The 24,034-nt window shown below is 36.8% G+C and overlaps 1 long non-coding RNA gene across 1 annotated transcript; it reads left to right on the forward strand.

Moving 5' to 3' along the window:
* Positions 1-2,291: 2,291 nt before the first annotated feature.
* Positions 2,292-23,278, forward strand: LOC144371636 (uncharacterized). The gene is made up of 3 exons (XR_013431587.1): positions 2,292-2,428; positions 11,079-11,130; positions 23,178-23,278. It is a non-coding gene; the product is annotated as an uncharacterized LOC144371636 (long non-coding RNA).
* Positions 23,279-24,034: the final 756 nt, after the last annotated feature.

Below are 24,034 nucleotides of genomic sequence, written 5' to 3' on the forward strand. Positions count from 1 at the left end.
CCAACTACTATACTGGATACATGTTTGTGAAAAACTAGTAAGGAGGTGTCCAGCACCTGGAGAGCTGGTATCTTCCCAGCCAGCAGCCAAGTAAAACAGGGCAACACGAAAATAGGAAGTTTATTTACATTGGACTCTTTCACAGAGACAGTCCTAAAATCAGCCATGGTGGAGAAAGGGGATGCCACTTCAATGTAAGTGGAATCATATAGCATTTTTTGTGTGTGTGTGTGTGGCTGGCTGATTTAACTTATCATAATGTCCTCAAGTTTCATCCATGTTGCAGCATGTATTAGAATTGCCTTCCTTTTTAAGACTGAATAATATTCCATTCTTTGACTAGACTACATTTTGATTATTAATTCATCTGTTAATGGATAATTGGATTACTTCCACATTTTAGCTTTGCTTGTTTTTAAACTTTATATAAACGTTTGTATTTTTTATTTTTATTTTATTTATTTGGTACTAGAGATTAAACCAGGGGCATTCTACCACTGAGCTACATCCCAATCCCTTTATTAATCTTTATTTTGAGACAGGGTCTCAGTTAAGTTTCTGAGACTGCCCTGGAAATTGTTTATCTTCTTGCCTCAGCCTCCCAAATTGCTAGGATTACAGGTATGTATCACCATGCCCAGTTAGCCCTTTTTATTTTATTTTTGAGACAGGGTCTTGATATGCCCAGGCTGGCTTTGAACTTGGGATCCTTCTGCATTAGCCTCCCAAGTCTCTGGGATTACATGAATGCACCACTGCACCTGGCTTGTTTTTATTTTTTTAAAATTTGGTTCAGAATTATAGTTCATCCATATTGACACATGTAGCTATAGTTCATTCTGTAGTAGAAGAGTATTTGGGTTAATTTCAGGGTTTAGCTATTATAAACAAGTCTGATTTTCTTGCTTATGTCTCCTGGTATGCACCTGGTGAGTACCATGTATCCAGGAATAGAACTACTGGCTTATAAAGCATGTATATCTTCAACTTTACTTGATAATGCCAAGGTAATTTTATTTTAATTTGAATTTGATTACTAATGAAGTTTAGCATCTTTTCAAATGTTTATTGTTTGTTGATTTTTCTCCTGTTGGGAAGTGCTCATTTCCTAAATTTTTTGTCTATTTCTTTTTCCCTTTGTAAACATTTTCATTACTTGAAATTAAGTTCAAGGGCTGAGGTTGTGGCTCAGTGGTAGAGTGCTTGCCTAGAATGTGTGAGGCACTGGGTTTGATACTCAACACCACATAAAAATAAATAAATAAATAAATAAGAAATTAAGTTCAGATATTATTTTATAATTTTTATTTATTTTTAATGAACATAATTAGATGCTTTTGGTCTTTTTGAAAATTTGTATTGTACATGACAATTGTATATAATAATGGAATTCATTGTTACATATTTGGACATGCACACAATATAATAGTCTAACTTGAAATTGATCAAATTTTAGAAATTTTTAACTTTTTATTTGTAATTCAAATTTTAAATTTTGTTTGTTGTACTGGAGATTGCACCCAGGGGCACTCTATCATTGAGTTACAGCCCTATTCCTTTATTATTATTTTTTTTGATACTGGTTTTCTCTAAGTTGCCTAGGCTGGCCTCAAATTTATGATCCTTCAGGAGAAGCATAAATCCTGAGTCTGTGGGATAACATTTTTTTTTTTTTGGTACTGGGGATTGAACCAGAGGTGTTTAACCATTGAACCACATCCCCAGGCCTTTTAAAAATCTTTTTATTTAGAGACAGTCTTGCTAAGTTGCTTAGGGTCTTGCTAAGATGCTGAGGCTGGCTGCTTGAACTTGTGATCCTCCTGCCTCGGCCACTCCATTCACTGGGATTCTAGATGTTGTACCACTTACAGTTTACTTTTAATTGTGCTGAAAAAAATTGTTTTTTTAAACATTTAACCACTGTTAAATGTCCTAAGTATGTAAATTTGATGAATCTTGGTCACAAAACCAAGAGAAAAATTCACCTACAACCTTTAAGAATTGTAGCAACTGAGTCTTTTTTATTTGCTTTCCTTTCTGATTAATTATTGTCTCTAAAATAGTCAAGTACATTGTGGTGAGCCGTTTCTGCCGTTTCTGCAGACTAGGGTCGCCATTACAAGATGGCACTGGCTCCGCTGTGGTATGTGACAAACAACTCCTTACTTGGGAGAGTTGGCGCATGGTTTTTCAGCACCCTATGAGAAAGTTCCACGTGGCAGCTTCGCATTGGGGCTTGAGATGCTATATTAAGGCTGGGAGGGGCATCCGAGGGATCAGTAGAAGAAATATCAAGGGTCTGAATAAACCGCTGAAAGAATATTCCCGAGTTGCATCTTCCTTGCGGGCAAGGGGTCGCGACAAGTGGTGCCGAAACCCGGGAACCAGAACTTTCAGCAGTCAGGGGTGGTGCACCGGTTAGTCCCAGGTAAGTGGGATCCGCGATCAAAGTGGGGCGCTCCTCGGTAATTAAAGAGAGAGCGGGGAAAAAATAATAAATAAGACGCTCCTCTGTAGATAAAGAGAGAGTGGGGAAAAATAATAAAATAAGACGCTCCTCTGTAAATAAGGAGAGAGCGGGGGTTTGTACTTTCACTTTCTTTACACTGCTTGGAACAGTATGGGTGCTACTTTCTCAAGCCCAATTTTGCTGGCCTTGGACGGGTTACTGCGTTCTAAGGGACTTAAAGTGAAGCGGAGCACATTACAGAGGTTTTTAGAAGAGACTGACTCTGTAGCTCCTTGGTTTGCTTTTTCAGGGAGTCTCACGATTCCCAGTTGGGACAAATTAGGGAAAGATCTGGATTTCGCTTACAAACAAGGAACTTTAAAGGGCGGTACCATTCTGCTTTGGAAATTAGTGAGGGGGTGTATAATGGATGGTAAATGCCAGAATGCTGTGAGCGAGGGTCAGGCCGTTCTTGAGCAATTGCATGAAGAAAAATCGGAGGGGTCACATAGCGAGGTAGCAGAAAGTACTAGGAGTAAGAGTGGTGAACAGACAAGGGAGTCTGAAGTTAAACAGAGGAGAAGGCTCTATCCGGACTTGACTGAGTTAAGGACTCCCAAGGACACAAGTAGCTGGGACAGTTCTGAGGAATTGGACAAGTTATTACAACAATTACATAAGACTAAGATAAAAAAGAAAAAACGGGAAACAACAGATGTAAAAGCCTGCTGTGAGAAGGGTAATAAATCCAGTTCTGGGGAGGAAGTTGAGAATCTAGAGGAGGAGCCAGTACTTGATGCTGCTCCACCCTTCCCCATGCCTCCAGTAGTTCCGCCCCCGTATGTGGGTGGAGTCCAAGGCTCCGGGAGGACTTTTCATTCTCAAGTTTGGAGAACAGTCAATACAGATCTCAGACTTTGTTGCTAGGATGGTGGATGCTGCAGGAAAAATTTTTGGTGATCCCGATAGAGCCATGCCCTTGATTAAACAATTGGTCTTTGAACAGTGTACTAAAGAATGTAAGGCAGCTATTACTCCTTATAAAAACAAAGGCATAGAGGCTTGGATGAAAGTCTGTAGAGAGATAGGTGGGCCATTAACTAATGCAGGCCTTGCTGCTGCTGCAGCAGTCACAGCTGGAGTAGCCATGGCCAGTCATGTACAAACTGCTGCCACTATTAATAATGTTATTCAACAAACTTCCACCATACTCAAATCTCAAAATAAAGTTAACCAACATCTTTTGTCAGGGATTTTAGCTGCTAAACAAAGAATAGATCTACTTCAAGCTCAGATAGAAGAATTGTCTGACTTGGTACTTTTGGGTTGTGTTGATCAACGTGAGCATTTATGTATAACCTCTGTCAGATATAATGAATCCAGGAATGCTTCCCGCATCATCGGTGACTATTTGGCTGGGAATTGGTCCATGGCGGCGGAAGACATGATCCAGTCTCAACTGACTCAGATAGCTGTCTTGAATAACACCCGTGTTGATCCCGTGACTTTGGGTCAATTCACTAATTGGATATCTTCTGCTTTTTCCTTTTTTAAAGAGTGGGTGGGAGTAGGCATTTTTGGTGCAATGTGTTGCTTCGGTATGTTCCTCTGTTTGTGGTTTCTCTGTCGTCTCAAGGCCCGCAGTGCTCACGATAAGGCTATGATCATACAAGCTCTTGCAGCTTTAGAAAATGGCAACTCACCTCAAGTCTGGCTTGCGCATCTTAAACAGTAAATCTTTGACATGGTCATTGCACCCCAAGTTATTGTAACATTGCACTGGGATTGACATGTCTTTCCTCGTTATTCTTTTAGTGTTGGAAAGCCCTTGCACTCTGCCGGTCTTGCTACCATTGCACGCAGATGGGTTTCCACACTAGTGCCTTTGACATGGTCGTTGCACCCCAAGTTATTCTAACATTGCACTGGGTTCGACATGTCCTTCTTTTGTCTTTCTTCTAGTGCTGGAAAGCCCTTGCACTCTGCAGGTCTTGTTGCCATTGCACGCAGAAGGGTTTCCACACTGGTCTTTAGCTATGGCTTTAAAGCCCGTGCCTTTCTCTCAGGGTGTCGCCAACTTAATTGTGGTTGTCCTACAGAGGTAGTCCCAGCTACCCCCTTTTGTTCACCAGCGTCACGATACAGTACATGTCCTTATCAGTAGAAGTCGAATTTCCCATTATTAATAATTTTAACATCTCCTTTGCTTCAGTACCTGTCCAGTACTTCCATGACCCCCAAAATGTCACCAATTCCTTATTTCTATAGTGCTCTCCCTAACTCAACCTAATCAATTTAATATGTCCCCTCGTGGGATCCACTTCTGCCACGCGACTAGCACCTGAGATTCATAATAGAGGTTTGAAACATAAAAATTAACTAGTGAGTTTTAAAAATTAAAAAGACATAATTCTCGTTACCTTTATTGCCCAGCTCCAGAGATGGCTCCTCCTAGCTCCTGCCTCCAGCCACCTAATGTGGTGGCAAGATTAACACAAGAGGCCAGTGAGACTACGAGGCCAACATCACCCTGATTCCTAAACCAGACAAAGACACTTCAAAGAAAGAAAACTACAGACCAGTATCTCTAATGAACCTAGATGCAAAAATCCTCAATAAAATTCTGGCGAATCAGATTCAAAAACATATCAAAAAAATTGTGCACCATGATCAAGTAGGATTCATCCCTGATATGCATGGCTGGTTCAATATATGGAAATCAATAAATGTTATTCACCACATCAATAGACTTAAAAATAAGAACCATATGATCATCTCGATAGATGCAGAAAAAGCATTCAACAAAGTACAGCATCCCTTTATGTTCAAAACTCTAGAAAAACTAGGGATAACAGGAACTTACCTCAACCTTGTAAAAGCAATCTATGCTAAGCCTCAGGCTAGCATCATTCTGAATGGAGAAAAATTGAAGGCATTCCCTCTAAAATCTGGAACAATACAGGGATGCCCTCTCTCACCACTTCTGTTCAACATAGTTCTCGAAACACTGGCCAGAGCAATTAGACAAAAGAAATTAAAGGTATAAAAATAGGAAAAGAAGAACTTAAATTATCACTATTTGCAGATGACATGATTCTATATCTAGCAGACCTAAAAGGGTCTACAAAAAACTATTAGAGCTAATAAATGAATTCAGCAAAGTGGGAATCAACCTAACAAAAGAGGTGAAAGACTTATACAGTGAAAACTACAGAACCCTAAAGACAGAAATAGAAGAAGATCTTAGAAGATGGAAAAATATATCCTGTTCATGGATAGGCAGAACTAACATCATCAAAATGGCGATATTACCAAAAGTTCTCTGTAGGTTTAATGCAATGCCAATCAAAATCCCAATGGCATTTCTTGTAGAAATAGAGAAAGCAATCATGAAATTCATATGGAAAAATAAAAGACCCAGAATAGCAAAAACAATGCTAAGCAGGAAGTGTGAATCAGGCGGTATAGCGATACCAGACTTCAAACTATACTACAGAGCAATAGTAACAAAAACAGCATTGTACTGGTACCAAAACAGGTGGGTGGACCAATGGTATAGAATAGAGGAAACAGAAACCAATCCACAAAACTACAACTATCTTATATTTGATAAAGGAGCTAAAAGCATGCAATGGAGGAAGGATAGCATCTTCAACAATGGTGCTGGGAAAACTGGAAATCCATATGCAACAAAATGAAACTGAATCCCTTTCTCTCACCATGCACAAAAGTTAACTCAAAATGGATCAAGGAGCTTGATATCAAATCAGAGACACGGCATCTGATAGAAGAAAAAGTAGGCTACGATCTACATACTGTGGGGTCGGGCTCCAAATTCCTCAATAGGACACCCATAGCACAAGAGTTAATAACTAGAATCAACAAATGGGACTTACTCAAACTAAAAAGTTTTTTCTCAGCAAAAGAAACAATAAGAGAGGTAAATAGGGAGCTTACATCCTGGGAACAAATCTTTACCCCTTACACTTCAGATAGAGCCCTAGTATCCAGAGTATACAAAGAACTCAAAAAATTAGACAATAAGATAACAAATAACCCAATCAACAAATGGGCCAAGGACCTTCTACAGACACTTCTCAGAGGACATACAATCAACCAAGTACATGAAAAAATGCTCACCATCTCTAGCAGTCAGAGAAATGCAAATCAAAACCACTCTAAGACACCATCTCACTCCAGTAAGATTGGCAGCCACTATGAAGTCAAACAACAACAAGTGCTGGCGAGGATGTGGGGAAAAGGGTACACTTGTTCATTGTTGGTGGGATTACAAATTGGTGCAGCCAATTTGGAAAGCAGTATGGAGATTTCTTGGAAAGCTGGGAATGGAACCACCATTTGACCCAGCTATTCCCCTTCTCGGTCTATTCCCTAAAGACCTAAAAAGAGCATGCTACAGGGACACTGCTACATCGATGTTCATAGCAGCACAATTTACAATAGCAAGACTGTGGAACCAACCTAGATGCCCTTCAATAGATGAATGGATAAAGAAAAATGTGGCATTTATATACAATGGAGTATTACTCTGCATTAAAAAAATGACAAAATCATAGAATTTGGAGGGAAATGGATGGCATTAGAGCAGATTATGCTAAGTGAAGCTAGCCAATCCTTAAAAAACAAATGCCAAATGTCTTCTTTGATATAAGGAGAGTAACTAAGAACAGAGTAGGGACGAAGAGCATGAGAAGAAGATTAACATTAAACAGGGATGAGAGGTGGGAGGGAAAGGGAGAGAGAAGGGAAATTGCATGGAAATGGAAGGAGACCCTCAGGGTTATACAAAATTACATACAAGAGGAAGTGAGGGGAAAGGGAAAAATAATACAAGGGGGAGAAATGAATTATAGTAGAGGGGGTAGAGAGAGAAGTGGGGAGGGGAGGAGAGGGGAGGGGGGATAGTAGAGGGTAGGAAAGGCAGCAGAATACAACAGACATGAGTATATCAATATGTAAATCAATGGAAGTGTAACTGATGTGATTCTGCAATCTGTATATGGGGTAAAAATGGGAGTTCATAACCCACTTGAATCAAAGTGTGAAATATGATATATCAAGAACTATGTAATGTTTTAAACAACCAACAATAAAAAAAAATAAAAATAGATAAAAATGAGTGATAACTCCTAAAAAAAAAAATTCAAGGGAAAATTCCAACCAATGAAGGTCGAGGGGGGGCAGCATTCCAAGGTCAGGGTCAGTGATTGGTTCTCAGGTCAGTGGTCAGGCACACCCCCACACGGACAAACCCTCGCACCTGGGACAGGGTGGGGAAGGCTCTGACACAGTGTGTCTAAGCACCTCACACCCAGCCTCAAATCACTCAAATCACGTGCAAGAATGGCTTCCCACAGTTAAATATTCCACGGTTTTGAAGCAGACATTCAGAACTTTTTCATCTTGCAAAACTGAAACTCTGTACCCATTAAGCAACAGCTGCCATTCCTCTCTCCTTCACTCTGTGGAAAACACCTTTCTATCTTCTGTTTGTATGAAATAACTACAATAAATACTTTATAAAAATGGAATAATCTGGGCTGGGGTTGTGGCTCAGTTGTAGAGCACTTGCCTAGCACTGGGTTCGGTTCTCAGCACCACATATAAATAAATAAAATAAAGGTCTAACAACAAAAATTTTTTTAAAAAAGGAATAATCTGGTGCTGGGGGTTATGGCTTAGCGGTAGAGCGCTCACCTCCCACATGTGAGACCCTGGGTTCAATCCTCAGCACCACATAAAAATAAAAAATGAAGATATTGTATCCACCTAAAACTAAAAAATAAACATTTAAAAAATAAATAAATAAGTGAAATAAAGGTATTGTGTCCAACTACAACTAAAAAATAAATATTTTTAAAAAATGGAATAATCTGGCATTTGTCTTTTTGCGACTAAGTTACTCCACTTAGAATAATATCCTGAAGGTCCATCTATTTTGTTGCATGTGTCAGAATTTTTCTTTTTTGGGGTGGGGGGCAGGTACCAGGGATTGAACTCAAGGACACTCAACCACTGAGCCACATCCCCAGCCCTATTTTGTATTTTATTTAGAGACAGGGTCTCACTGAGTTGCTTAGGGCCTTGATTGTTGCTGAGGCTGGCTCTGAACTCATGATTCTCCTGCCTCAGCCTCCTGAGCTGCTGGGATTACAGGCGTGCACCACCACACTCCTTCTTTTATAAAGACAGAACCATATTTCATTGTATATATAAACCATATTTTGTTTACCCATCCATCTGATGATGAACAGGTGGATTGCTTCCACTTTCTTGGTTATTGTGAATAAGGCTGCAAATAAGGCTGTAAATATCTCTTTGAGACCCTGCTTTCAGTTCTTTTGGATAATTACACAGAAGTGATATTGCTGTATCATATATATGATAGTCCTATTTTTAGTTCTTGAGGAATTGCTGTATCGTTTTGTTTTTCATAGTGGTTGCACTATTTTACATTTCTACCTACAGGGGTTCCAATTTCTCCACATCCTTGCCAACACTTGATATATATTTATCTATCTATCTATCTATCTATACACACATATAATGTATGAATATATGTACATATATATGTGTGTGTGTGTGTGTATATATATATATATATATATAGAGAGAGAGAGAGAGAGAGAGAGAGAGAGAGAGAGAAGCCATTCTAATGGATGTGAGGTGATATCTTATTGTGGTTTCGATTTACATTTCTCTAATAACTAGTGATGACTGCCCATCTCTTCATATGCTTGTTAGCCATTTATGAATTATCTTTGAAGAAAAGTCTATTCAAGTTTTTTGTCCATTTTTAAATTGAGCTATTTGATTTTTTGAGTTGTAAGAGTTCCTTATATATTCTGATATTAACTTTTTTGTTGTTGTTGTTTTGGTGCCATGGATTGAAACCAGTGGTGCTTAACCACTGAGCCACATCCCCGGCCCTTTAGACTTTCTATTTTGAGACAGGGTCTCCCTAATTGCTTAGGGCCTCACTAAGTAAGTAGCTGAGGCTAACCTCAAATTTAGAATCCTCCTGCCTCAGCCTCCCTGGTCCCTGGGATTACAGGAATGCACCACCATGCCCAGTAGGATATTAATTTCTCATCAAATATATGACTTGCAAATATTTTCTCCCATTTCTTAGTTGCCTTTTCATTCTGTTATGTCCTTTGATGCACAGAAAATTTTAAGTTTGATGTAGTCACATTTTGTCTATTTTTGCTTTTGTTGACAGCACTTTTGGTGCAGTATCCAAGAAATCATTTTTAAATACATTGTCACGAAGCTTTCCTCCTATTTCTAGAAGTTTTACAGTTTTGGGTCTTATGTTTAAATTTTTAATTCATTTTGAGTTAATTTTTGAATATGGTATAAAATGAGTCCAACTTTTTGCTTTTGCTGTTTATATCTAGCTTTTCTAGCACTATTTGTTGAAGAGGCTGTCCTTTCCCCATTCCCTTACACTTTCATAATTGCTCTTTATACAATCTATTACTAGCCCCCTGTCAATTATAAGTAGGGTGACTATACATCCTAGTTTGCTCAGAAGAGTTCCACTTTGTAACTGTTGCTCCTGTATAATTAGTGGTCCTTCCTTTCTCTAATATCATTCTGGTTTGAATGATAAATTTACCCTAATATACAAATACTTAACACATATTTTGGAATTGTCAGTAATTTTTTCAATTCATTCTCTCTCTCTCTCTCTCTCTCTCTCTCTCTCTCTCTCTCTCTCTCTCTCTCTCTCTCTCTCTCTCTCTCCCCCTCCCTCCCTCCCTCCCTCCCTCCCTTTTTGCACAGGGAATTGAAACCCAAGGGCACTTAAGCACTGAGTCATATCCCCAGCCCTTTTTATTTTTTATTTTAAGACATAGTCTCATTAAGTTGCTTAGGGCCTTGGTAAATTGCTGAGGCTGGCCTTAAATTTAAGATCCTCCTACCTCAGCCTCCTGAGCTGCTGGGATTACAGGTGTGAGCCGTTAATTACCTTTTAAACATCTTTTGATGAATAGAAATTCTTAATGATATTGTAGCTACTCATTTAATGTTTGAGGTACTTGGTTCAAGAACTACTTTTCTACTCCTTGGTCATGAGTGGTTTAAGGATTTGGGTCATGAGAAGATTAACCTCGGTCGAGTTTATTTGCCCATCAACTAAAATCACAAAGGTAAGCAGTGGTTACAGAAGTACTAGCAGAATTTTTTTTTTCTTTTTTCGATGTAATGCTTTTTTTTTTTAAGTATTTATTACACATGTTGATTGAATGGCTTTGTTTTTGTTTTTGGTAGTGGGAATTAAACCCAGGGGTGCTTTACCATTGAGCCACATCCCTAGCCCTTTTATTAATTTTTTGAGACAGGATCTTTCTAAGTTGCTGTGGGTCTCATTAAGTAAGTGACTGAAGTTGGCCTTGAACCTGGGATCCTCCTGCCTCAGCTTCTGAAGTTTCTGGGAATATAAGCTTGCACCACTGTACCTGGCTGTTTTTTAAAATATCTTTATATTATAAAAATGTTCAGCCACACACAAATACACTACTCATCATTCAGGTTTAACAGTGATAGATATTTTGCTCTTCTTGTTTCATCTATCTCACTTCCATTTTTATTTTTCCCTCAGGAATATTTTAAGATGTATCAGACAGCACATCATTTTACCCATAAGAGCTTCAGTAAGTATTTGTGACAGATAATGCCTATTTAAAATATACAATACCATTATCATGCCTAATAAAGTCATTTATAATTCTTTAACCCATTATGTTCCATCATTCAATAAAAATTTAAATTAAGCAACAAATACACCACTTACAATAATTTCAAAATAAATATTGTGTTTTAAAAGTCCTTTTATTTTGAGGAAAGTAATAAGTGAGCGATTTCAGCATTTGACAATATTTTTAAATTCATTGGGAAAATGGCATAAACTTCACTGCAAAAGTTACTTCTACTAAATGTTCAACTGAATAAAAGGTTACATACGGAACTGATATATAATGTAAAAATGCAATCATGAAAGTATTTACTAGAACTAGGTTGTCATTTTATTCCAAGAATATACTGTATTTCAAATTATCAAAGGTGGAGAACTGCTGTCCTATGAATAGGACATGGGGACAATGTTTGCAGCATGGTAACATGTAGTATACTGCACTGCATCCTGATAAGCTACTTGTGTTACATTACAGAAAGTGGTAGAGAAAGACCCAACGATGATACTCTCCACCTTTTTAATATATATATATATATATATATATATATATATATATATATATCTTTATTTTATTTATTTATTTTTATGTGGTACTGAAAATCAAACCCAGGTCCTTGCATGTGCTAGGTGAGCACTCTACCACTGAGCCACTACCCCAGCCCTCCACCTTTTTTTTTTTTAAACAATCTATTCAGTGCTTATGATTTTTTGGTATACCCTCAAAAGGTTGGATTCCAAGATACAGGCGCCATAAAGGAAAACAGACTATACAAGTGTCCTCTGAAATCCACAATCTTAGTGAAAAAAACAAGCAAGAGGGTCATATGATTACAGATTTAATATAAATAATGAAATTCTCATTAAATGAGTAAAATGGTTAGATGATAAAATTGTCATTGTTGGGACAAACCATGATAACAGTGGGACCATTTGGTAAAGTTCAATAATAGAAAAAATAAACAGTAAAGCCAATATACCTGAACCAAGGGTAGTGGGGACCTGTAACAATTTCAATACTAATATGGATAAATACAATTGGTTGGTTTCCAAATATTCCACTTCTATTATAGGTAAAAATTGGTATTGGCCTTTGTTCACTTGAGTAACCAATATGCATAACGTGAATACATGGATTATTCATAAATTTGTGAACACAGACAAGAAAGATCTCATAAATTTGTTGGATTTCAAGAGAGATATTGGCTTAGCATACCTAAAACAGTGCAATGAGAAACCATCCAGAGGAAGAAAGCATAATACTTGCAGACCTACTACTATTCAAGATGATAACACATGTGACATGAGAACTCATATTATTTTCAGATGGCCAGAACAACAATGATTTCAAAAACAAGCCATCTTGTGCATAACTGACAACATATGGTAAAAAAATGTAATGTAACCCCTTGTTTGAAGTGTTTTGCTCCTCTCCACCAAAAATAATTGTTAAATAGGTCATGAAAGTCACTTCTTTGTACATTGTGTAATGTATGAAAAGATATCATATTTGTCCAATATCTTATTTATAGGAGGTCTTATATAAATGTAAAAGATTTTGCATAGTCTCCATGTCCTACTTATAGGAAAATTTGTACTTTCCTTCTTAATGATAATAAAGGAAATATAAGCTTTGGATCATGTTTTCCAATCTGTTTTAATGCACCTGTGTCAATTTCATTGAAATATTCAGAGTTGAAAACTTGGGACTTATTAACAACCCATCTGTGTTCAACTTTCCCCAAATGTTTCTAAAAATTTTATAGTCAGTTTGTTTGGATCCGAATCCAAACTATCTACACATTTATTTGGTTGAAATACCTATTAAGTCTTTTTTGGGTCATTACTTTAGGATAATTCTTATATTCTACAATTGGCTTATTCCATCCTTGTAGTGTGATTTAACATGTTCTTCTAGCTCTATCCCCATATTTTTGTGTGGAAGCTTGATTACATTCAGGTTAAATTCTTTTGGCAAGGATACTACATAGGTATCATATCATATTCTTATCATATCATATTAGAAGAGTTCAGTGTGTAAAGTTAAGATTGATCAAAGGGCTTTAGGTAATGTCATTTTGATTCAGTCTTTCACCCTTATAGTTTTAGTAGTCACTGATGATCATTGTGTAGATTCATAATTTCATTTGGGTTTGCAGATGGCAATATCCTGTCTAGCATTCCTTTAATTTTTTGAGACAGGTTCTTTCTAAGTTGCTGTGGGTCTCATTAAGTAAGTGACTGAAGTTGGCTTTAGTGTTTATTGCCTAGAATTTTTTATAAAGAGGAATGTTAAGTGAAGTAGGCCAAACTCCGAAAGTTGTGGGTCATATGTTTTCTCTCATATATGGAATCTAGAGAGGAAAAAGGAAAAGATGTGGGGAGGGTCTTATGAAAATGAAAGGGTGAGTGCAGTAGAATAGAAGAAAGGAACTGGGAGGAGGGATGAGAGAAGAGAAAGAGGAAATGCTTGGGAGTGGTACTGGACAAAAATTACATTGCTATATTGTGTGCAGATTCAAACCCACCATTATTTACTATAATGCACCAAAAAATGTGGAAAAAAATAACCCAATTGTAAAATGGGCAAGGGATCTGAATAGACATTTCTTCAAAGATGATATAGAAATAGTCAATAAGCACCTGAAAAGATGATAAACTTCAATAGCCATCAGGGAAATACAAATCAAAACCACAATGAAATACCACTTTGCACCCACTAGGATGACTATAATAAAAAAGACATATGATAAAGTAAATAAACAAAGAGGAATGTTCTCCTACTAATCATTTTATTACCTTTCATTACCTCCAGTTTGTTTTGGAAAAGCAGGATACATGCTTGATTTGTTGCCTCTGTATTACTTTTCTATTGTGACATAACAAATCATTTCAAACATAGTAGCTTAAAACAACATTCATTTATTATCTCACAGTTCTGAAGGTCAATAGTCCAGTCAGGCTTCATTTAGGGTCTCATAAGGCTGAAGTCAAGGTGTTGAATGGGCTGGAATTTTATATGGAGATATTGGAAAAGAATCCTCTTCCAAGCTCATGTGGGTTTTGGCAGAATCCAGGTTCTTGCTATGATAGATCGGAGATCTCTTTTTCTTTGCTATTGGCAATTACCATTCTCTGCTTCTGGAAGCCACCTGTACATTCCTTCTCATGTGGCTCCCTGCCTCTTCAAATAGAATGGTTGTTGAGTCCTTTCTTCTCTTCAAGGTTCTCACTTCCTTATCTGCCACCAGCTGGAGAAAACTCTTTAGTGTTTAACGGACTTACCTAATTGGGTCAAGCCCACTCCAGAAAATTTTAGTATTCTGAGATTGACTAACTGAGGAGTTTGATTATTTTTATTTGTTTTTGTGGTAGTACCTAGAGTAGTGTTTAAATTAGCCCAAGGTGGGAATTTGGGGAAGCCATCTTTAGAATTCTGCCTACCATAGCTCTGTATGTCAGTTTCAAAATAATAAACTGATACCCTAGAACAGATGATTAATAAAATTTGTTTATATTAGCATCTTCATGGCAAATGGACGTGTGTGTATGTGTGTGTGATGTGTTTTAACCAATGACATTACTTTTTTTTTCAATGCTGGGGATGGAACCCAGAGCCTCATGCATTCCAGGAGCCACACCCCCAACCCCTAACACTATTCTTTTTTGTGTGTGTATGTGTGTGGTTGTAGATGGACAGCATGCCTTTATTTTATTTTATGTGTTGCTGAGGATCAAACCCAATGCCTCACACGTGCCAGGCAAACACTCTGCCACTGAGCCCTGGTCCCAGCCCCCTAATGCTATTCTTTTGATGCTCAAATCATTCCATGTTTGGCCAATGTAAATGCCTTCAAATTGTTCCTGTGTTATTTTGATAAGACCTCAGTAGTCTTTAGTAATTTCCTTTGCTATATTATAAAGTGTTTCAGGCAAATCTTGAAAATGTCCTACCCTAGTACTGAAATCAGCTCTTCCGTTAAGGAGCCCTCTCCTTTGAGTGAAAAATATTTTGAAGATCACAATCTGGGCACTGGGTTATCATAATTTCCTCTCCATTTTTAGTGACTAGAACTAGGAACTGTGTATTTTCCAGAAAGAGAAAAAAAAGAAATGTTTATATTGATATTTCCAATTTAAATTTAAAATTATAGGGTTTCCTTTTAATTTTATATTTGTTTTCTTTTTTTATGCTATAGAACTTGGTTCTTAATAAGCATAATGTAATCACTTATTCACTTTGCTCCATTTTATGCATAATAATGGATAATTTTACTAAATTAAAATAATCACTAAACGCATATTACTAATTTCCACATAATCTTATTGATATTATTATAAACAATAAGACCACTTATTGTTTATAAGTGGCAATTATTAAACAATAAGAATTCATTTTTATTATTCTTTGCAAATCATTTTGTCCTTATTACTAGAGGTTAAGCCAAAGTAAGGAGATTTTTGGCTTTTGTTATTTCCTTAACAGTTTACTGAGATATAATTCACATAACACATAATTGACCCATTTCAAATATACAATTCAGAGAATTAAAGTGTATTCACAGAATTATACAACCAACAGCACAGTCTAATATTTACCTTTTTATTTTGATTAGTCTACTTTTAGAACATTTTTATCACCCCAAAAAGAAACCCATAAACCATAGTGATCCCAACATCATGGGCATCCATAAGAATGAGGTCCTAACTAGAATAAGATATATTGCATGCTTGTACAATTACATCAAAATGAATAATACTGTCATGTATAATTTAAAAGAACCAACCAACCAACCAAACAAACAAACAAACAAAAACCCCAACCAATCCTATATGCATTAACAGTTCCTTCCCATTTCTGCCATCCTACCACCAGCCCCAGGAAACCACTAATCTACTTTATATCTCTGTAGATTTGCCAATTGTGGACATTTCATATAAATTCAATCACATATGATCCTTTGTGAATAGATGCCTTAATGTAGCATAATACTTTCAAGGTTCATCCATATTGTAGAATGTAAAAGGACTTCATTCCTGGCAATTATTAAGAATACAAGTAACAAGCCAAGTGTGGTGGCACAGGCCTCTAACCCCAACGGCTTGAGAGGCTGAGACAGGAGGATAATGAGTTCAAAGCCAGCCTCAGCAAGGGCGAGGTGCTAAGCAACTCAGTGAGACCCTGTCTCTAAATAAAATACCATATAGGGCTGGGGATGTGGCTCAGTAGTTGAGTGCCTCTGAGTTCAATCCCCAGTACCAAAAAATATATATATACATTGCTGGTGGGACTGCAAATTTGTACAACCACTATGGAAAGCAGCATAGAGATTCCTTGGAAAACTTGGAATGGAACCACTATTTCACCTGGTTACCCTACTCCTTGGTCTATACCCAAGAGACTTAAAATTGCATACCACAGTGACATGGCCACATCAATGTTTATAGCAGCTCAACTCACGATAGTGAAGCTATGGAAACAACCTAGGTGTCCTTGATAGGATGAATGTATAAAGAAAATGTAGTATCCATACACAATGGAATACTACTCAGCCATAAAAAATGAAATTATGGCACTTGCCAGTAAATGGATGGAACTGGAGACTATCATGCTAAGTGAAATAAGCCAGTCCCCCCAAACCAAAGACCAAATGTTCTCTCTGATATGTGGATGCTAACACACAATGGAGGGGTGGAGAATAGAAGTTCATAGGATTAGACAAAAGGGAATTGAGGGAAGGGAAGGGAGGGAGGATGGGAATAGGAAAGACAATAGAATGAATCAGACATCACTTTCCTATGTTCATATATGAATACTGGACTTGTTAAGGAATTTGGTTCCTAAGCTGACATGATGGAGATCATGCCTACTTTTTCTTGTAGTAGGTGCAGGGTTTAATGCTTAGGTCCTTGATCCATTTTGAGTTGAGTTTTGTGCAGGGTGAGAGAGACAGGGTAAATTTCATTTTGCTACATATGGATTTCCAGTTTTCCTAGCACATTTGTTGAAGAGGCTATATTTTCTTCAATGTATGTTTATGATGCCTTTGTCTAGGATGAGATAACTGTATTTATGTGGGTTTATCTCTTTGTCTTCTATTCTGTACAATTGGTCTTCATGTCTGTTTTGGTGCCAATACCATGCTGTTTTTGTTACTATAGCTCCATAATATAGTTTAAGGGCTTGTATTGTGATGCCTCTGGCTTCACTTTTCTTGCCAAGGATTGCTTTGGCTATTTTGGATCTCTTATTTTTTTCAAATGAATTTCATGACTGCTTTTTCTATTTCTATGAAGAATGTCATTGGGATTTTAATAAGAATTGCATTGAATCTGTAAAACAGTTCCATAATATGGCCATTTTGACAATATTAATTCTGCCTATCCAAGAACATGGAAAACCTTTCCATCTTGTAAGGTCACTTTGAATTTATTTATTTAGTATTCTATAGTTTTCATTGTAGAGGTATTTTGCCTCTTTTGTTAGATTGATTCTCAAGGGTTGTTTTTTTTTTTTTGAGGCTATTGTGAAAGGGATAGTTTTCCTGATTTCTCATTCAGCTGGTTCATCATTGGTATATAGGAACGCAACTGATTTATGGGTGTTAATTTTATATCCTGGTACTTTGCTGAATTCATTTATGAGTTCCAGAAACTTTCTGGTGGAGTTTTTTTTGGGGGGGTATTTTAAATATAGAATCATGTTGTGGGCAAATAGTGGTAGTTTGAGCCCTTCTTTTCCAATTCATATCCCTTTCACTTCTTTCTTTTGTCTAATTGCTCTGCCTAGGGTTTCCAGGACTGTGTTGAATAGAAGTGGTGAAAGAGGACATCCTTGACTTGTTTCAGTTTTTAGAGGGAATGCTTTCAATTTTTCTCCATTTAGAATGATGTTGGCCTTGGGTTTAACATATATAGCTTTTATAATGTTGAGATATGTTCCTACTATCCCTAGTTTTTCTAGTTGTTTGAGTATAAAAAGAAGTTGAATTTTGTCAAATGCTTTTTCCGCATCTATGAGATAACCACATGATTCATGTCTTTAAGTCTATTATTTGATTTTGATTTTCATATGTTGAACCAATCTTGCCTCCTCAGAATGAACCCCACTTGATCATGGTGCACTATCTTTTTAATGTTTTTTATGTGATTTTCCAGTATCATTTTACTTTTCTATGTGAATGTTATAAATTTCTTTGTAAGCACTGCTTTAACTGCATCCAATAACTTTTAATATGTTGTACTTTGGTTTTCATTTGTCTCAATGTGTTTTCTATTTAATTTTTTTTTTAGTTGCAGATGAACACAATACCTTTATTTTGTTTTAATTTTTATGTGGTGCTGGAGATCAAACCCAATGCCTCATGCATGCTAGGCAAGTGCTCTACCACTGAGCCACAACCCTGGCCCCTCAAAGTGCTTTCTTTTTTTTTTTAATTTTATTTATGAGAGAGAGAGAGAGAGAGAGAGAGAGAGAGAGAGAGAGAGAGAGAATTTTTAATATTTATTTTTTAGTTCTCGGCGGACACAACATCTTTGTTGGTATGTGGTGCTGAGGATCGAACCCTGGCCTCACGCATGCCAGGTGAGCGTGCTACCACTTGAGCCACATCTCCAGCCCTCAAAGTGCTTTCTAATCAACCTTCTGATTATTATTTCTTCCCCTCCTCATTCTCCTTCTCCACCTTCTTCTTCTTCTCCTCTTTTTCCTTCTTGTCCTTTCCTGGGGATTGAACCCAGGGGTGCTTAACCACTGAGCCACATCTCTGGCCCTTTTTATTTTTTAATTTTGAGATACAGTCTTGATAAGTAGCTTAGGGCCTCACTATATTGTTGAGGCTGGCCTTGAACTTGTGATTCTCCTGCATCAGCCTCCTGAGCTGCTGGGATCATAGATGTGGGTCACTGTGTCTGACTCTTTGACTCTCTGATTATTTAGTGTGGATTGTTTAATTTCCACATTTTAAAAAATTTCTTAATTTTATTTTTTAAAAAATGTTTTTATTAGTGCATTATAGTTATACATGACAGTTGGGTTCATTTTGATATAATCATATATGCAGGGAATTTAATTTGGTTCATTTCAGTTCTCATTGCCTCTCTTTCTCTCCCCTCCTCCCTCCCCCATTTCACTTCTTCTATTCCACTCTTCTTCCTTCTATTTATTTAGTTTTCATTTTTTAAAAAAATATGTTTATTTTGGCTCATGGTTCTGAAGGCTAGTTTTCATTTTTAATCAGTATTTTATAGATATACATAAAGGTGGAATTCACTGTGATATATTTATACATGTACATAACATAATTTTGTCAATTCATTTCACATTTTCTCCTCCTTCCCTTCCTTCCTCCTTAGCCCTCTATTTTTTTCTACTCCACTGATTTTCCCTGTATCCTCATGAGATTTCCACTTCCCCCATCCTTTTTGATTCTACCTTACTTTACTCTGGCTTCTACATATGAGAAAAAAACATTTGACCCTTGACTTTCTGAGTCTGGCTTATTTCACTTAGCATGATATTCTCCAGTTGCAGTCATTTACCAGCAAATGCCATAATTTTATTCTTTTTATGGCCAAGTGAAACTCCATTATGTATATATTGTCTGCTTTTGATTCATGATTTCATTCCATTATGATTTCACTCCTTTCTAAATATGGCTTAACATATGATATATTTTCTAGAATGTTCCATGTTCACTTCAGAAGAATGTGTATTCCACTGTTGGGTGGAGCATTCTGTAGATGTTAAGAAGAGGTATATGGCAAGTTAAATCTTCACAAGATTATTATTCTTATCAATGTTTAGGAGTTTTTCTCGAATGAATACTTTTCACATTGTTGTAAGCTTTTGGTTGAGTTCCAGGATTGTGAAAAAAATTGACTTAGACAATTGTTGCTTATGTTCAGATTGTTTTATGAAATTACAGATTTACAGAGGTCCTTACTCTGCCATTCCAGAAGTTGCACCTTCAAAGCTCTCTTTTAAAGACACTTGAGATAATTCTCTGGAATTATCAGAAACTTGAGATACAACTGGTACCTTTGTTTAATTTTTATTTTTGTTTTTTATATTTATGGAATGTCTTTTTTCATCTTAATGTAATTTTTAAAAATTATGTAAAGCATTCATTTGCTTATTATTGAAGTCAAATCTATGAATAGGTATTCAGAAAGATCTAGCTTTTACCTTTCCCTCTTATAAATAATACACCATTTTTAATTAGTTTTTGGGGTATGCTTTCTTGTTTCTTTTTGAAAACAGAGCACATTGCTACATATAAATACTCTTCCCTTTCCATCTCTTTTTGCTTTTTCCCTTAAGGATACATCCTGGAGATCACTCCATAGTGCAATATTGAGCTCATCTTCACTTAAAGGGTTTTGAAAAATTCTAAGAAAAAAAAGTGTCTGGGCTTAATTTAAATCACTCTTTGGGTAAATAATATATAAATGATGCTTTACTAAGATCTTAAAATTCATCAGGTAACCACTGGTATCATTTCTTGTTGAGATCCCTAAAACTTTGGTTGTGGGAAACTAGTTCAGAGTTGGTCTTTTGTTTATATATACACAACGGAATATTACTCAGCATTAAAAGAATAAAATTATGGCATTTGCAGGTAAATGAATGGAGTTGGAGATATCATGCTAAGTGAAGTAAGCCAACCCCCCAAAACCAAAGGCCAAATAAATGTTCTTTTTGATAAGTGGATGCTTATCCATAATACGGGGGGGAGCATGGAAAAATGGAGGAACTTTGGATTGGGCAAAAGGGATGGGGGGAGGGGAGGGGGCATGGAGGTAGGAAAGATGGCGGAATGAGATGGATATCATTACCCTAGTTACATGTACAACTGCACAAATGGTGCAACTCTGCATTGTGTACAACCAGAGAAATGCAAAGTTGTGCTCCATTTGTGTACAATGAAATCAACATGCATTCTGCTGTCATGTATAACTAATTAGAAAAAATTTTTTAAAAATTTAAATGTTAAAAAATAGAGTCTTTCTATTTTGTTCTCACTTGTCCACTTCTTTCTTCTCCACGTAGGTCACCAATAGCTTAGAGACTCCATAACATAGTGCTAAGTACAAGAGATGAGAGTTAAGATATCTAAACAAGGCTAAGAGAACATGTGGCAAGAAGCAAATCAATAGAAATATTGGTTAATTTTCCACTGACATGCTGAGGTTTATTTTGACATGTCTCTGAGGATATCTTTATTTTAAAGTAATGATCTAACCATTGCATTTTAATATGAAAATGAAAGAAGTTAGAAAAAATAGAAATAGTAGCTCTGGTATGTCCTAGCCATTAAATGTCACTGGCTTTAGCAAATAAAATACAAGATACTCTGTTAAATTTGAATTTTAGATAAACAGTGAATATTTTAAAGAAACTAAGTATTTCCTAAATATTATGCTAAAAGTCATTCACTGTTGGTCTGAAATTCAAATTTAATGGGGCATTATGTATGTTACCTGGGACTCAAATCACTTAGGTAATATGGGCTTGCCTTGGTGTTCACTGCCTAGATTGAAGTAAGCTTGGATGGTGTGGACCCCCTCAAAGTTGTTAGCCACAGAGTTTTGTGCTGGAAGAGGGCTGGGTTAAACTTCCTTATGGCTCAGTTCTTGCTTTTCCATCATAGACCTCCCACCTTCCAGTCATGCTGAAATATCTGCTATCCCACACGTTGACCACAAAGTCAGCATTTTTTTTTTTTTTGGTACCAGGGATTGAACTCAGGGGCACTCGACCACTGAGCCACATCCCCTCCCCAGCCCTATTTTGTATTTTAATTTAGAGACAGGGTCTCACTGAGTTGCTTAGGGCCTCACTGTTGCTGAGATTGGCTTTGAACTCAAGATCCTCCTGCCTCAGCCTCCTGAGCCACTGGATTACAGGCCTGCACCACTGCATCTGACTACAGTCATCATTTTGCACATGCTGTGTTCTTCCGACTACCCCACCCCACATTCTCCATTTGACTACTTCTTACTGGTCCTTACAGCAAGTATTTCAGAGTGAAGGCCAAATAGAAGTAATATGCTCACTCTCATTTTCTTGAAGCAAGTGACCATCTTGGTTTACCTTTCATTTTTTTCTATTTCATATACAGATACAGATTTAGAGGAATAATATTCTACTATAAGAAAAACAACAACATTGGGCAGCAAAAGATAGCAGTGGGGAATGGGGAATGTTGTGTTAGAGAACATTCTAAAAAGGGACAGCCACTATTCAGTTCTACCAAATGTTGCCACATGGGAATGCATGCCTAATATCAGATCATTTGCTTTTTCAAGAAAAGCCAGAAAAAAAATATTTTGTTTGTATGTGAATTCTTTCAATTCACCAATGTTAGCTCTTAAAAAAAAAAAACTTTAAGCAAAATGAAACTAACTTTTAGGCTGGCTTTAGTCATAAGACCACTAGTTTGGGGTCTTGTATTAAATGTTGAAATGTAACATCATTTTTCAGAACCCTAGAGCTGCATTAAGTAACATCTTGTGCTTAACTCGACCTGAGCACTGTAGGGTAATTTTCTGCTTTCCTTCTATTCTCCCTGAAAGTAGGAAATGTGCATCTTACATTCTTAACCTCAGTGACTAGCAGAGTACCCAAGACATAGTAAAATTCATATGAATGAATGAATGCATTTAGGTCACTTTCCTTTTTCCCAGCCACGAGATAGAATTCTCAAAATCAGAAGAATTCTAATATTCCTTCACCATCCCAAAATGGGGCAGAAAAGGTAAACTGATTCCTTCGAAGTTGTTAGAAGTGTTTTGCAGTTTAATGCTGGTGAAATGGAACTTTAATAGTTGATTGCCTCTTGGAAACCATATATGAAGCAGACAATCGGCCTTCTAGAATTTGGCACTGTTTTATAGTTCGACTCATAGTGGTTTTAAAATAATGTGACTTGTAGTCAGTACAAATGCATTATTGTTAATATTTTATCAGAGAGTTATTGTTTTCCCTTTGAATATGTCTCATTACAGGCACTGCTGCATTATTAAGTATAAGTGTACTTCATCCAAGGACCAATTTTTCCCCCTGCTGCAATATGAATTTCTGATTTTATAATAGAAGTCAATGGGTAAGTCAGATTCATTTAATCTAAATTTACTTTACAGCACATTTTGTTGGAATGCACATAGTCTTTCATTTGAGGGATACCTGCATAATCACACATTATATTTTATGCTGTGCAGCAGAATTAAACAAGCAAATGGAGCCAACTTCATTGCGAAGAACACTAGAGCAGCTCCATGGTGACTGCAGATATCACTGGATATATCACCCAGGGACTATCAGCCCTTGCTACAAATCAGGAATGAATCTCCCAAATTTTCACATAGAAACAATAGCACACCACATATACATGCTGTTATGTACACACCTCTTCTGATAGATGTTTTAAGTCCAATAGAGTGCTTGAACCCTGTTATAAAGCAGATATGCTCCAACTCTTCCTATGGAAATGTTACTCAGAGACTAAAGACATTTTTACTCATTTAGGAATTATGAATTTATGAACAATGATAATTTAAAAAACTCTGATGCATTAAGTTGAACATGCCTTGGGCAAATGAGGATGGTGCATGCAGAGACATCCCCTGCCATGTTGCTAAGCTGAAACCTCATTACAAAGGGAAGCTTTTAGAGGGGGAGAGTATGGGGTAGGAAAAGCTTACCCTAGATATTTGATTTACCATTGCCTTATATCATCTGTTTTCCTAGAACAGAGCTTAAAATATAATTTATTGTGAACATGAAGAGCTTGACAAAGAAGAACCTTGTGGTATGTGCATGGGCATCATCAGCCTTAGAGCAGGACCAGATTTCCAAAGTGTGG

Source organism: Ictidomys tridecemlineatus, chromosome X (genome assembly GCF_052094955.1).
Source record: "Ictidomys tridecemlineatus isolate mIctTri1 chromosome X, mIctTri1.hap1, whole genome shotgun sequence".
Taxonomy (NCBI): Eukaryota; Metazoa; Chordata; class Mammalia; order Rodentia; family Sciuridae; genus Ictidomys; species Ictidomys tridecemlineatus.